Source organism: Amblyomma americanum, chromosome 1 (assembly GCF_052857255.1).
Source record: "Amblyomma americanum isolate KBUSLIRL-KWMA chromosome 1, ASM5285725v1, whole genome shotgun sequence".
NCBI classification, from domain to species: Eukaryota; Metazoa; Arthropoda; class Arachnida; order Ixodida; family Ixodidae; genus Amblyomma; species Amblyomma americanum.
The window spans coordinates 138,165,928-138,178,814 of NC_135497.1; the positions used below are offsets into that span (position 1 = coordinate 138,165,928).

General features: G+C 45.3%; 1 protein-coding gene across 1 annotated transcript in view; it reads right to left on the bottom strand.

Moving 5' to 3' along the window:
- LOC144113728 (uncharacterized) overlaps positions 1-12,887 on the bottom strand; it is a 108,502-nt gene that overhangs the window by 94,576 nt on the left and 1,039 nt on the right. The window lies entirely within an intron of this gene.

The following is a 12,887-nucleotide window of genomic DNA, read 5'->3' on the forward strand; positions in this document are numbered from 1 at the left end:
GACGGGCCCACTGGCGCTTCGAAGAGTGCTGCTGCCATGGGTGCTAGGAGAGAGCTTCCACTCGTCCTCTTAAAGCAACGCTTTAAGCAAGACACGTGCTTTGTGCAAACATTGCCAGAGACCGCCAGACCCTGGTCGGATAGTCGAGTAAATGCGTTGAGTTGTACATGGGTCCCTCAGCATCCTATTTTTAATCAGCTGTCTTGAGTAATCTTGATAACCCTTGATTACGGGCGACAGAGCATTAATTAGAACTTGCTGCTTCTTCTAAACGCAATTGATTAATAGCACTGTACAGATTATTTTTTGTAACCTTAGGAAACTGTATTTCTGTAAAAGTGTCTTCCATACTGCGTGTATGCTTTTTGTTCCTTGCCGCAATTGTACTTTATTCAACATTATATGTGAGTGTCATTTAGCACTGTTGTTGTTTTTGCAAAAAAATGATAATTCTTTGTATTTCTTGCGCCAATGTTACCAAGTTTTGTATGGGGGCGCAGCACCTCCTCAAGCCTTTGGTAGGCTTTTTGGCTTCACCCCTAACATCTCTGCAATGTAGAAATAAAGATTACGACTTGAGCTTTTGTGTGTGTGTGTGCGTGCGTGTGCTTTTTTTACAGGCATATTTTTAGCGCAAAGGACGGGACGAGATACAGACAAGACGAGCACGGGCGCTACTGACAACTGCTTTATTGAAGAATGATCGAGGCATATAAATACATATCTGGCCTGCGCCAGCGCTACCTAACAAGGAACTTGGAATCACAGCAGATGACGCGATAGGAAATTGATCTCAGCATTATACAAAACGACAGACGTGTCACTAACGCAGTTCTGACCCCCTTTCCTGATAAAGAAAGCTTCCAAAGTTTCACGGGCAGTTTTTTGACAACTTCTGCCAAGGATTGAAGCACTCCGGAACCGTGGCTCACACTTGGTGCAAGCAATGCAATTTCCTATCGCGTCATCTGCTGTGATTCCAAGTTCCTTGTTAGGTAGCGCTGGCGCAGGCCAGATATGTATTTATATGCCTCGATCATTCTTCAATAAAGCAGTTGTCAGTAGCGCCCGTGCTCGTCTTGTCTGTATCTCGTCCCGTCCTTTGCGCTAAAAATATGCCTGTAAAATCCGAACACCAACTAGCCCAACAACTCACCCTGTTGTGCGTGTGCTTGTGTGCGTGTGCCTGTGCGTGTATGTGCGTGTGCGTGCGTGTGTGAGAGAGAGAGAGAGAGCGTGCGCATGTATCCGGGACAGCGTGTGCGTGACTCTCTGGTATCGTGCCTGCTTCCCTGATGTCGCTATTGGCCACAGACGTACGAACACAGAGCAAGAGAGAGAGAGAGAGAGAGAGAAGCAAGCTTATAAAGATGGGCATTGCGAAAGCGAAAAAAGCGCAAAGAAATGGACGCGGAAAATATGCAACAGGGCTTGCAGCTCTGGCAGAGCACCGCAGGGCAGGTAAACATACGGGGGTTGCGGAGCCGTAAGTCCCCTGCGGTGTGCCACGCGTCGCGGCTACGTCACAACACGAAAGGTGGCGCACGGCCTAAGTGCCCGTTGTCACGCGCGTTCACCGCCCTAGTGCAGTCGACGGGGCCTGTCAGTCGTACGTCTCCGCTCACGCCACAGGCATGTGGAGCATATTTGCCTCGCTTCACCTCGGCTTGCCAATTTTGTACGTCTGTATCACATCACAACTATCATGTTGCGCAGTGATATGCCTATATCACATCACAACTTGTGATGTGGTGTGATATGACAACTATCACTGCATAACTTGTGATGTCATACAGGCAGCGACAAGGGGCACAAATACCTGAACATTTGAGAATGTTCACTACTGAGCATCTCACAAGTGAATCATGTCAACTTTACAGCTATGTCATTCAAAAGAAAGTTCGAAAGGCACACAAGCCCTACACCGCGTAACTCGCGTTTAAATATTGAGCCCAATTCGTTGGGAGCAGCGGCAAAACAGGTTCTCGTAAGATAACTCCGAAAATCAGCCGAAGTCCTTTATTTGCTTTTTCACGACCAGGCACATAAACACATCATTGGGTGAGGGTGGGGAGTCGCTCCAGCTTTGTCGCCGGATTGCATTGAAGGTTCCCTTACAAAAATGGTCTATAGACAGTCTATAGACCTCTTATAGACTGTATTGCCCTCCTATAGATATTTCTTTTTGTCTACTCATAGTCTATAGACTGTCTGTAGACAAAAGTCTACTAAAGGTGTATGGCCATAAATCTATAGATTGTCTATAAAGTTTATATAGAATTTGTATTGCCTATAGACTGTTCTCTAGGGTCTCTTCATAGGAAGTCTATAGACTTTATAGACAGAAATCAATAGACAGTCTATAGACTGTCTATTGAGTTGCCTCGAGAGGGACTCGGTAAAACTCCCCTCGCCGTTAAGGAACAGTGTCTGACGGCGTCAGAGCAGTTTTTATGGATCCCAACAGATTATCGCTGTCCTCCGTTTACGCTCTTTTTGCTCCGAGAAGAGCTTGCCACTGACAGCTAATTTAGTGTCAAGTGCGCTGCCAGTGCCTTGTTGGAAGCTGTGCGCGTAATATCCCAGCTTAAGAACGATACTCGGCAGCATTTTCCTCGATATCCTCCTTCGGAATCTTTTTCAAGGCACGGTTTTGTACCTATACTTCGCCTGCCGAGTAAACGGTGCAGCTGGCCACTTCCTGCGTCAACCATTTTCGAAACAACCCCAATTAGACATAACCTAACTTGGCATCCAAATGAGGGCCAGCCATGGCGTTTGGAACTAATGCATAAATTTCGCCTTGCGGCTAGACGCGGGCGAGCTGTTTCCGTGAGCGGCGAGCGTAACATTGCGACCCGCGCTTATCTTCGAGGAGGACCGGATAGGGTGCGCCAGTGTGGCAACGGAAAGCGTCACCCCACTTCCCCTCCGAGTGAGGGAACTGTTATCGGACAGCGGACGAGTGTATAGACACTCAATTAATGTGTACTTTACCAGGTGTGGGCTAAGGTCGCTGAGAGCCCTCCTCGGTCTACTGCGCGGCCCCTCTCCCAGCCTGTCCGCGTCTCTGGAGGGCTTCGCCGCCGCCCTCGGTAGCGCGAACGCCTCTGGCAGCCCGTTCGCGGCCGGTTGCTTTCCCCTCAACGACACTCCCCCCGCCAAAACCTTGGCTACGTGCTGTGAATGCGAGATGCGCGAGCGCCGAGGTGCAATCTGCAGGCGCTGCCGATGAGCTCTAATCTCGCCCCTGAAAGCGATGCCCCCGATCAGGATGTGCGTGGCAGTATTCCTTTCTGCCAGCAGCCCACGTCTCCTATACGCCGGCGATGGCTTCAGGGACCAAAACGAAAAACTGCCGCCGTTTCTTAATGGAGTTTAACAGTTCGGCAGGCGTTATTGCAAGGGTTTGGCATGAACCCTTTCATTTGTCTTGTGGGCGCGTTGTGTGGTACTTCCGTTTTACAACGTTGTGACCGGTCGTGTGTTGCATTAATAAGGAGTAACAAATGGGCAAGCGTGTGCCATCTTTTTACACTTCCCTTTTTTTTCTTATTTTCGTTCATGCTTTTTTCCCCGCCTCCTTTATATGCGATGCCCGCCAGGCGAAACAGCTGATTACTGGCACCAACTTATTCGCCGGCGGGTTCTGTCTCGGGATCATAAGTCATTTAGGTGTGGACAGCAAAAGTGTTGTAACATGCTGCATGCGATCATCCGTGTTTGAATCGTAATGACCTGTTTACAGGTAACGGACCTGGTTGTGACCAACGTTCGCTTCATCGGTTCACTCTGTGTACATACTCAATTTTATTCCCGGGCACGTTTTTATTTTTCCGCTACGTTTATTACATCCGCTGCACTCGACGCACCATGAACAAGTGCTTTTCCTCTGCGAGCGAGTGTTTGTGAGCTCGCTACGAAGAGAGAATCTCGTCGAAATTCCGCAGATAATTATTATTCCGTATAGCGTGAAGCCATCACTAGGGGCGAAAGATAGCCTCGACAGGGTGTGCATGGACTTCTATGGTTGCTGTCGTAAGCAGAGCAGAGGAAAAACGTGGTGGAAGTAACTGATCAAGCCCAATCAGTGGGGTACAGTTCTGCAGCAATTGCACCCAGCGCTTTGCGGAGTTATCTTCGTTTTTTTTATATTTTAGGTTGTTCTGCTTTGAATGATGTATACGACATGGAAATAATACCATTCATTAAAGCTTTTTCACGGCACGTGGTATATTTCCCACTCCCACTCTGTGATGCATCTGGCCCTGAGAGGTATAATAAAATAATAAAACAAATAAATAAAACCTGGAGTCCAGTTTTTGTATATATTGTTTGGTATCATGCGTCATCCCATATGTCTTCACATACAATAAACGCGTGTTTTTATTTTTATTTTTTTCTTGCAAACGAACACAACGTGAAACGTGCAATTTTTGCGCTCTCTTGCTGGTGATACACCTGATCCACAACGATAGCGATAAGCAAGATACACGTTTGGCCTCTTAATAGAGGGACGCTGTCAGGCAGCAATTTTTAAGCTGTTGCGTCCCGTGTGAATCACGACGCTAACGCTTCGTTATGTGAGGTGCTTGCTGCGGCCCTAATCTATGGTATATATGGTTTAGCGCAAGCACTATCTACAGCCCAAACTTTTTGGCAGCACGAAGAACGACTATGCATGATACCTCGTGCCTTCATCACACTGTAGGCAACTGAAAGATACCCAAAATTTGGCAGGAGCTGTTGCAAGCAATGTGGTTGTTAAGTTGTTCATAACTGCTGTCGCGGAAAACTCGGCTGGAGGGTGTTTACGTTTTCTTGAAGGTTTTGAGTGATATCGAAATTTACCTCCTGTACGTCTTACGCTCTGTTCATTGGCCTCCGTGCGTCACAGGCTTGAATCTTAAAATCCATCAGCGCGACTGGCGTTGCGTGCTTTTAATGCTCGCGCTCTGAATCTTTTGATGTGATTTTATATTAACTGTATCGCGTTTAACTGATTGTCTTGTAAATTCTTGATTATTAATTTTGAAACTAATTCGCTTTTTTTCTGTCACTGCAGCTGTTAGTGTGGATAAATTATTTGTTAACCCTGCTCTTTAGACGCTCATGAACCAATAAGACACTTTGGTCTCTGGGGAAGTTTTCTACATATGCCGTGTTTATACTGCCGCTTTAACCTTTCACCCTGCACGACTAGTGCCAAGTTCTGTCGCAAATCTTCTTTTCCTGCATTAGTCTACGCAGTTGTGCAGCCACCAATTCAACCTGCGGCCGATGTTTTTGCGATTTCTTTCTTCTTCTTTTTTTTTGCTTGAAGCCTTATAATCACCTTTGCAGTGCTGAGGAAAGCGGACTGAAAATTTATTTTCCAGAATAAATGTACGATTGAGTAAAACAATTATTTGATATCTGGCTCCTGACTACCGCCTATAGGCGCACTTTAAAGCTTTTAGCAAGAATGTACACTGCGGCAAGGTACATAAAACTTGCTGTACAATTGCAGGGAACCAATTTTAAACTGGCTTTATTGCTGGCAGGCACCGCCTGGAGCGAACTGTCCCGTAAGCTGAGCTCTGCTCGCAGCCGATAGACTCTGCTGGTTATGAAAGCGCTCCGGAATTCATTAATAAAGTTTTTTTTAATAAACGCGGTGTGGATGCGCATCTGTCAGAATTGCTCCCATCTCGATCTGATTCATTTGGCTTTTATTTTTCTAAGGCCGATATTTATCATTTATTTATAGCGCGTAATTATTTCGAAGATATTCGCTATCGGAGTAGTTGCACGTAGTGCATCTGTACGTAGTGTTCATTCCGCTCCATGCTATTCGGGCCAGTGATGTATTCCTCATTCAAATGCTCATTAATCGCGGAAGGATAAAGGGTATTTAAACGTATGTCGTAGGCACAGAAGGGCACAGTCATAAAAAAATGAAAAAAGAAGCAAACAAAGAAAAATAGACGAAATCAACGTAAGGCAACAGCATTCAATAATAATTATGATTAAAAGGTAAGCACTCAACGTGGAGATAGTGATACTGAACTGCGTCTTGAAAATGCAGTTCGATGAAATGAAATGGGGCGCCAACTGTGCTTGCAGTGCTAGCTAGCTAGCTGTGCTCGCTTCACTAGCAATGTGCTAGCAAGCTTGGGATGGCCTCTTCTTTCCTCACGACGGGAATTTTTTTTTACTGTTTTTTACGATACCTAATATAAAATCGCACTCTACTAAATAAGGACGCCCATCTTTTCCCGCCTACGCACATATCCCAGCGGCGAGATCACACGATTAAGATTAAAGAAATATCAGGCGGTACTTCAGGTTTTTTTTTCACATTCATTTTTTTTTTCCATGCACAATCAGTTCATAGAAAGACCTGTCCCCGAACATAGCTGTGGCTGTATCAGTTTAAGAATTTTCCGCAGTGTTAAAGTCTTCCCATGTTTAAGTTTGTTATCGCTGATCCGTATCGCAACTATTGTGCGAATCGTCCTTGCCCTTACCATGTTTCAGATTTTATATTTGCAGAGTGTGCTGTAATTTTACCGTTTTTTTTTAAGTGTTCATTTGCGCCCTTCGTTTTGTGCGCATGCTGCTGTTATGTCCTTGCCGCAATGTTTGAATTATTATTGTTTCCTCTTTCTTGCATATTGTTTTCTTCGCCGCAAAAGCTATGAAATTTTTTTATCACATCGTCATACTCTAATTCCCCAGCGGGCAAATGTAGGTGCATAAATAAATAAAAAAGAAGATTGAAAGACGGAAGGAGAAAGACAACGCCGGAGCCAAGAGAGACGATCTGAGAAAACTTGAGAGATCTGCGCGAAACAATATAAGGGACAGAAAATGCTAAAAAGAGGAGGAATAAAACTAAACAATGCGTACAACTAAACAAGGCCTATGTATGCCATGCTCCAGAGAACGACCCTGCTGTTCTGCCGTTGATAAACTTGGTGCGGTACGATATGATATCTTCCCGTGATATCTGCATATACAGCTTTAAACACGCGTTAACTCTGCTCTTATGAGCTATGTTCAGAACACAGACGAGAGAAAATAGAGAGATCAAAAACGTTCAAGAAATCTTGTTTCCAGCCCTGGCTTCCCGGCTCTCCCTAACTGAACGGGAAAACATTTGGCGGCGTAAGCAAAGAAGACTTGAAAGCGTTATAAGGGTGGATAGCTGAGCTAGTTGGTGCATACTTCAGGTTTGGACGCAGCAGAATCAAAAGAACGGGACGCAGAAAGCAACACGCAGAACGAGGACTAAGCTGCAACTGAGCTTAATCCTCGTTCTGTGTGTGCCTTTCTGCGTCCCGTTCTTTTGATTCTGCTGCATCCAAACCTGAAACTTGAAGCGGTCGTAAAACGAACAAGCAACGCGTAAAATCAACAATGCGACCGTACGCAAGCGCTATTTCTATCGCGGGACACAGTGTTGCTTAACTCGCGACAAATTCTTCATCAAGATCCCATATCTTGAACTTCCAGCGAAAAAGAAAAAGCGATCCTGGTTGTTTTGCCATGCATGTTCACAATGCAGCTGTAAACAATAGGTTGATGTGGAAACTTTGCTCAATTCAAGCTCAGTGTTTGCTCGCACACCGCTTTTGCTATGAGAGGCCGGCTTCTGCTGAAACACATGCATGCCCGAGAATGATTATTATTCAAAAGCAGCTGCATCAGTGGAAGAGTCCTATTTAGATATCAACAAAGGGAAGCACTTAAACTAATTCTCTTTTTTGAAACAGGGGTCCGAGTTGAAAACTAAAGGAAAAGTGAACACGCGTCACGAGCGTTCAACCATTGTTCCGTTTTATTGCGTACCTGCACAGAGGCATAGCGCTACAGAAAATTTCCCGATAAGCAGTATGTGTGAGTAGCGCTTTATTTATCAAGTTTTAATTTCGTGATGCAAATTATGTAAACGAATTGCCTACAGCTCAGACATCTAATGTTTAAAAAAACAGCGTTGGCCCTGGTTTTCTACGTAACAGCTTGAATCACTTTGCCTAGCCGAGGCAAAGGGATCACAAGAAGCGCAAAACAGCAACAGTTATTTCGCGCGATTGGAAGAAAACCAAGTTTAACTGTGACTCGCAGCCAATGCCTGCTTCCGTTCACTACTCATTGCTCGTTTTTGAGGGGGGAAGGGGCGGCACCTTTTTGACTGTGAATTTATACATGCCCAAGCATGAAAGTAGGATTTAACACTGTGTACGCGGCCTTATTCGCAGGTATGCAGTTAGAGTCGCGATGACACCCAGGTAAACAATCTACTGTGCTGACTACCGTTAATGCCGACACCACGTGACATCATTTGCTTTCTTGTTGTATAGTCCAAACTTCAACAAGAAGTGAACACATGGAACGAATGAAGCAGCCGAAGTAACAGCACTGCAGTTGAACATTATTCTGCCCATTACAGTTGGTGTAAGCTATAGCTGAAATTCACTCGCGACAAACGCATTAAGTGTTCGATGCTTATTGATGCTTGATACGTGAAGAATCCTTTCGTTCAGCTCATTTTGCAAATAAGTAATATTCACCAGACTCACTGTTAAGTCTCTCTGTGAATCAGTCTCATCTGATTCCCTCAATTGCACATTTAAGCCCACCCTGAGCTTGAATAAGTACACCAAAAACGAAACTGCAAATAAAAAGAAGGATGGAGGGAAAACAGAAGTTCTAAAGAGGGGAATGTGGGCTGAATTCTTTAGCGTAGCTGCGTGTTCCATTTTATTTTTAATGTGCAGTAATGGGGACCAGAAAAGATAAGCGAAAACCCCTATGAGCATTCCTTGAGCTTATTCCTTTTAGGTACTTGAAGCGTATCAGCTTTGTTTTTTAATGTTCAGACACAGCAGTGATTTCTAATGGAAGCGCCACCAGCACCACACGTTTACACACGCTGATATCTTGGCCGAACTAATTTTGTGGGAAATCGTCCCAGAAATATAGACGTATAAAGTAAGACCGATTGATGAATGATGAGGGCTTCTATAGTTCAGGGGCCGTAAACTTTGATTTGGCTAACACACGGCAAACAAAAAACCATGGCCAGCTTAATGGAGATAGCGGAGTTTGTGAAGTGTCCCACGCAAACTGTCGGATACACACAATAAAACTTAATGAGCTTTTTGAAGATGCTAACTGCTTATTAGGTTCCACAAGAACGCTGATTTATTACATGAATAGACTACACATAAAATGACCGTATTACCGTGTGGCGCATCATCATGAAATCATACAGCGAAAAAATGTTAAACCTGGGTCCGTATTCCGAGTTTGTGTCATAATAAAAAGCGTCATAATCTTCCGCAGCGGACGCACCTGATTGGTCGAAATGCCGAAAGCGGATGTGGTGGTTCGGATGCAGCGAAAAGGGCCGAAGAATCGGGGCGGTGGCGTCAAACACACAGCGTACGCAGCAGATGCTCAAGGCAGTGCCTCCTGCTCAAGGACAGCCAACATGGCGGCGCGCTCTGAAGTGGAGCCTCTCGCTTCGAAGTGAACTCTGTGGTGTTACTGCGTTTTTCGGCACGTGAACTGGGTACGGGACTTTCGCTTCGTCTTATCTCGCCTATAACAAATTGGATGGACGATAAATTTGGCCTGTTTTTTATTTCCTTGGACGATTCGGCAGCTCCTAGGCCTAACGAGCACCGGTTTGCTGCAGAAATTGTTTCCTTCATTCAAACCGGATGACGCCACAGCCACCGGAGTTATCTCGTCTGCGTAAGTTGAATGATGTAACATAAACCGCAATGTCCCGCAAAATGTTTGCGTTTACTGCGCGCAGACATGTATTTCCTATTCTAGAACTCTCTATTAGCTGCTGAAGCGTCCTGCATCATGGTGTGTGTAATGCCTTGGCAGCGTGAAACCGCTCACGTGCACGGATGGTCAGTCGTCAGCGACGCGCTACTACACCGCCGCGTTTGACATTCCAGAGGTGGTTTCTCGGCGTCCCTTACGGTTCTCGATAGCCGCGATGGTGTGGCTCTGCATTGAGCTCACGAGTTAGCCTGCAAGTCAGTTTTCAGGCGCCAGTGTGGGCATGCACGCGCTTCGCACCATGGCGAACCTATGAAAACTTCGTCTGCGAAGTCTCCCAGAGCATATATGAATAGAAACACAAAAAGTATGGTGGGGCAGCCAGAAAAAGAATGTAAACCAATATGCCCGTGCCTGTGCCACTAAGTATAACAGGCTCAGCAAGAAGATTTTTTTTACCTTATCCCTTTTGTATATTTGTTGCAGGAAAATTAAAAACCTAAGAGCGGCATCTCGCGGTTCTTGCAGTGCCTGCATAAAAGGAGTGAAAATCGTAAATTACCCTCTGCACAACCATCCGACCACAGCACCAACTTACGTTCAGCGATGTTTCAGATGGAAGGTCGTCACGGCGTCTTGGCTCAGCACGGCACGGAGCGCGCATTGTGCAGCGAGTGAGTGCATGCCACAAATTTTCTCCTCCTTTCCCTTTTACCCTCAAAATAAAGGTAAAATGCCGTGCTGTGCGAACAAGCTGACGGGCTTTTATTTACCATCGGCGATCAATGGCTGTAGAGGCCGCCTTCTGTCACTGAAATGCCATGCGTAGTTGAGTACAATAATGTCTTCTTTAAGTACACCTCCGGCCTTTACGGTGCAGAAGAGAGTGTCTGAACTATTGTTTATATTTGTTGAAGTACACTGGCTAAATAAAGCAGCTTTGATATTCTCCTTTACTATGGAATACGATGCGCAACTGAACTTGTGGCTGAATATTTCTTCTGTCGCATTGGTCGCGTTCCATTTCTCGGCAAAGAGCAATAGCGCCGCTGGACGTTTCGCTGCGGCATCCGCAACGCAGTGACATCCTGCCACCACTCACAGTCGCAACCGAACCGACATCCGCTTCCGGCGTTTCGACCAATCAGGTGTGGCCGCTGCGGCAGATTGTGACGCTTTTTATTATGACACAAACTCGGAATACGGCCCGTGGCTTCGCCTATTGTTTTCAATGGAAACATCAACTTGTTAATTATCGAAACTAGTCGAGTAATGTTCTCCTTTTTAAGCTTGCTTTTCTCTTTAGCACGTGATCGGATAAGGCACGTGCAGCATATATATTTTTCACTGATTTTCTACACACCTGCATGAGAATGAATCAGGTTTTTTATAACCGTGCGGAATCCAAGGTCTTCACGAAGCGTTTCACGCAACTAAGATGCTTCGCGGGCACCACCAGCAACGATAGTTTTCTATGAAAGGTGCAGACAAGCCGGTCAAACCCTTGCATTCTGGGTTAGTACAAGCCGAGTATTGTAGTGCAACAATGCCCACTCTCACTAAACGAGAGAAACGAGTGCCCTTTGGCATTCAACATATTTCGGCCCTGTTGAATTTAAACTTGAAACAGTGTGCTTAGTTTTATTTGACCATCGTGAGGACAGAAGAACCAACTGCTTTAGCTAGAACTGTCCCTATGGACTGCCTCGAAGCAGATATATTTCAATCACAAAATGAGCCCTGTGGCGCACGAACAGACGGCAGCATTTTCTTCGTTTTTGAGGACCATACTTTCACGGTAGAAAAGGGTCCCATGCAGACGAAAGGTGCAAGACGGAGGTAGACTTATAGCGAAACTACACAACTTCCGTTGCATACAGCTCCAGAAGCCCCGTTCAACTAAGACTGCTATCGCACCACTCTTTAAGATGTTGCTTCAGCATGCTAAACGGAAACTTGCGTCAACAAGAGCGTTGACTGCATACAATGCAACAAATGGCACTATCATGCCTGCTGTAGCAGACTGGCTATGAGTGTTGTCCCACGCTCCCTCGATCACCTTCGACTTTATTCATATGTACACATATTTTTTTACTTTTAGCTTCGCGATCTTAAACTTCACTAGCCACAGAACAGCACAACTCTATATGAAATGCTAGAAATCCTACCGAGTATGCACATAAAGTGTGCAGAATATGCCGAGGCAACTTGCGCACAGCCAAGTTAGCCTCTCCATGTGCGCTGTAGTTTCCCCTTATGGGCTGAATCATACATGTTGGAAAACATTTATGCACCTTCGACCCTTGTCACCGTGAGGGTTACTCTTCGCCTATAGCTGCAGTACAGGAGCCTCTCTGTTTTCGCTCATGTTGACCAGTGTTTCCGTCGTTTATTTGTTACAGCATGCAGGCGCGCTTACGAGGGAACGCGTGCACATGTTTTAAATCGCTGCCTCTGCGAGACAGAGGGGGAACGACCGTGTGTAAAAGAGATTAGCTGTGTTTCCGTATGGCATTTTGGGCAGAGTACACGTTGCACTAGCGACTTCAGACCTGTGTACGAAACTTGTACACGTACAAAAAATTGACTTTCTGGTCAAAAACATGTAGCATACGTTACCAAGAAATAAATTTCTTCGAGCGTTTTTTTTTTTTCACTTGGGGATTGCTTTGTCGTTATTCTATTCACCTGACAAAAATTTACAAAATTTTATGTGTAAAGCTCAAGTTGTAAAATGAGGCATCTAAAAGCACTAGATAATGAGTGATGTGGTAAACGAGGCTGTCATGTTCACAGTCTAAATTATAAACTCTGCATAGGTCGGATTACCAATCTCAAAACAGAGAAATCATTGTCACACTGAGAAAGCCCTTATGTTTCGCACTCGTGGGACACTGACCGCTACACAAAGGACAGTCACTTTATGTTTCATTTCACGCCCATCTCCCTGTTTTATCACAGTCTATACGGAGAGTCTTACGGCCTGCTTAACTCCGCAGCCAATTTAATAGGCGGAGAGCGTTTCTAGCAAGCATAACCTTCTCTTCAGCTCAAAATATAATCGAGCGAGAAGTTGTGTCGGATACTTGCGCCGCACGTGCATT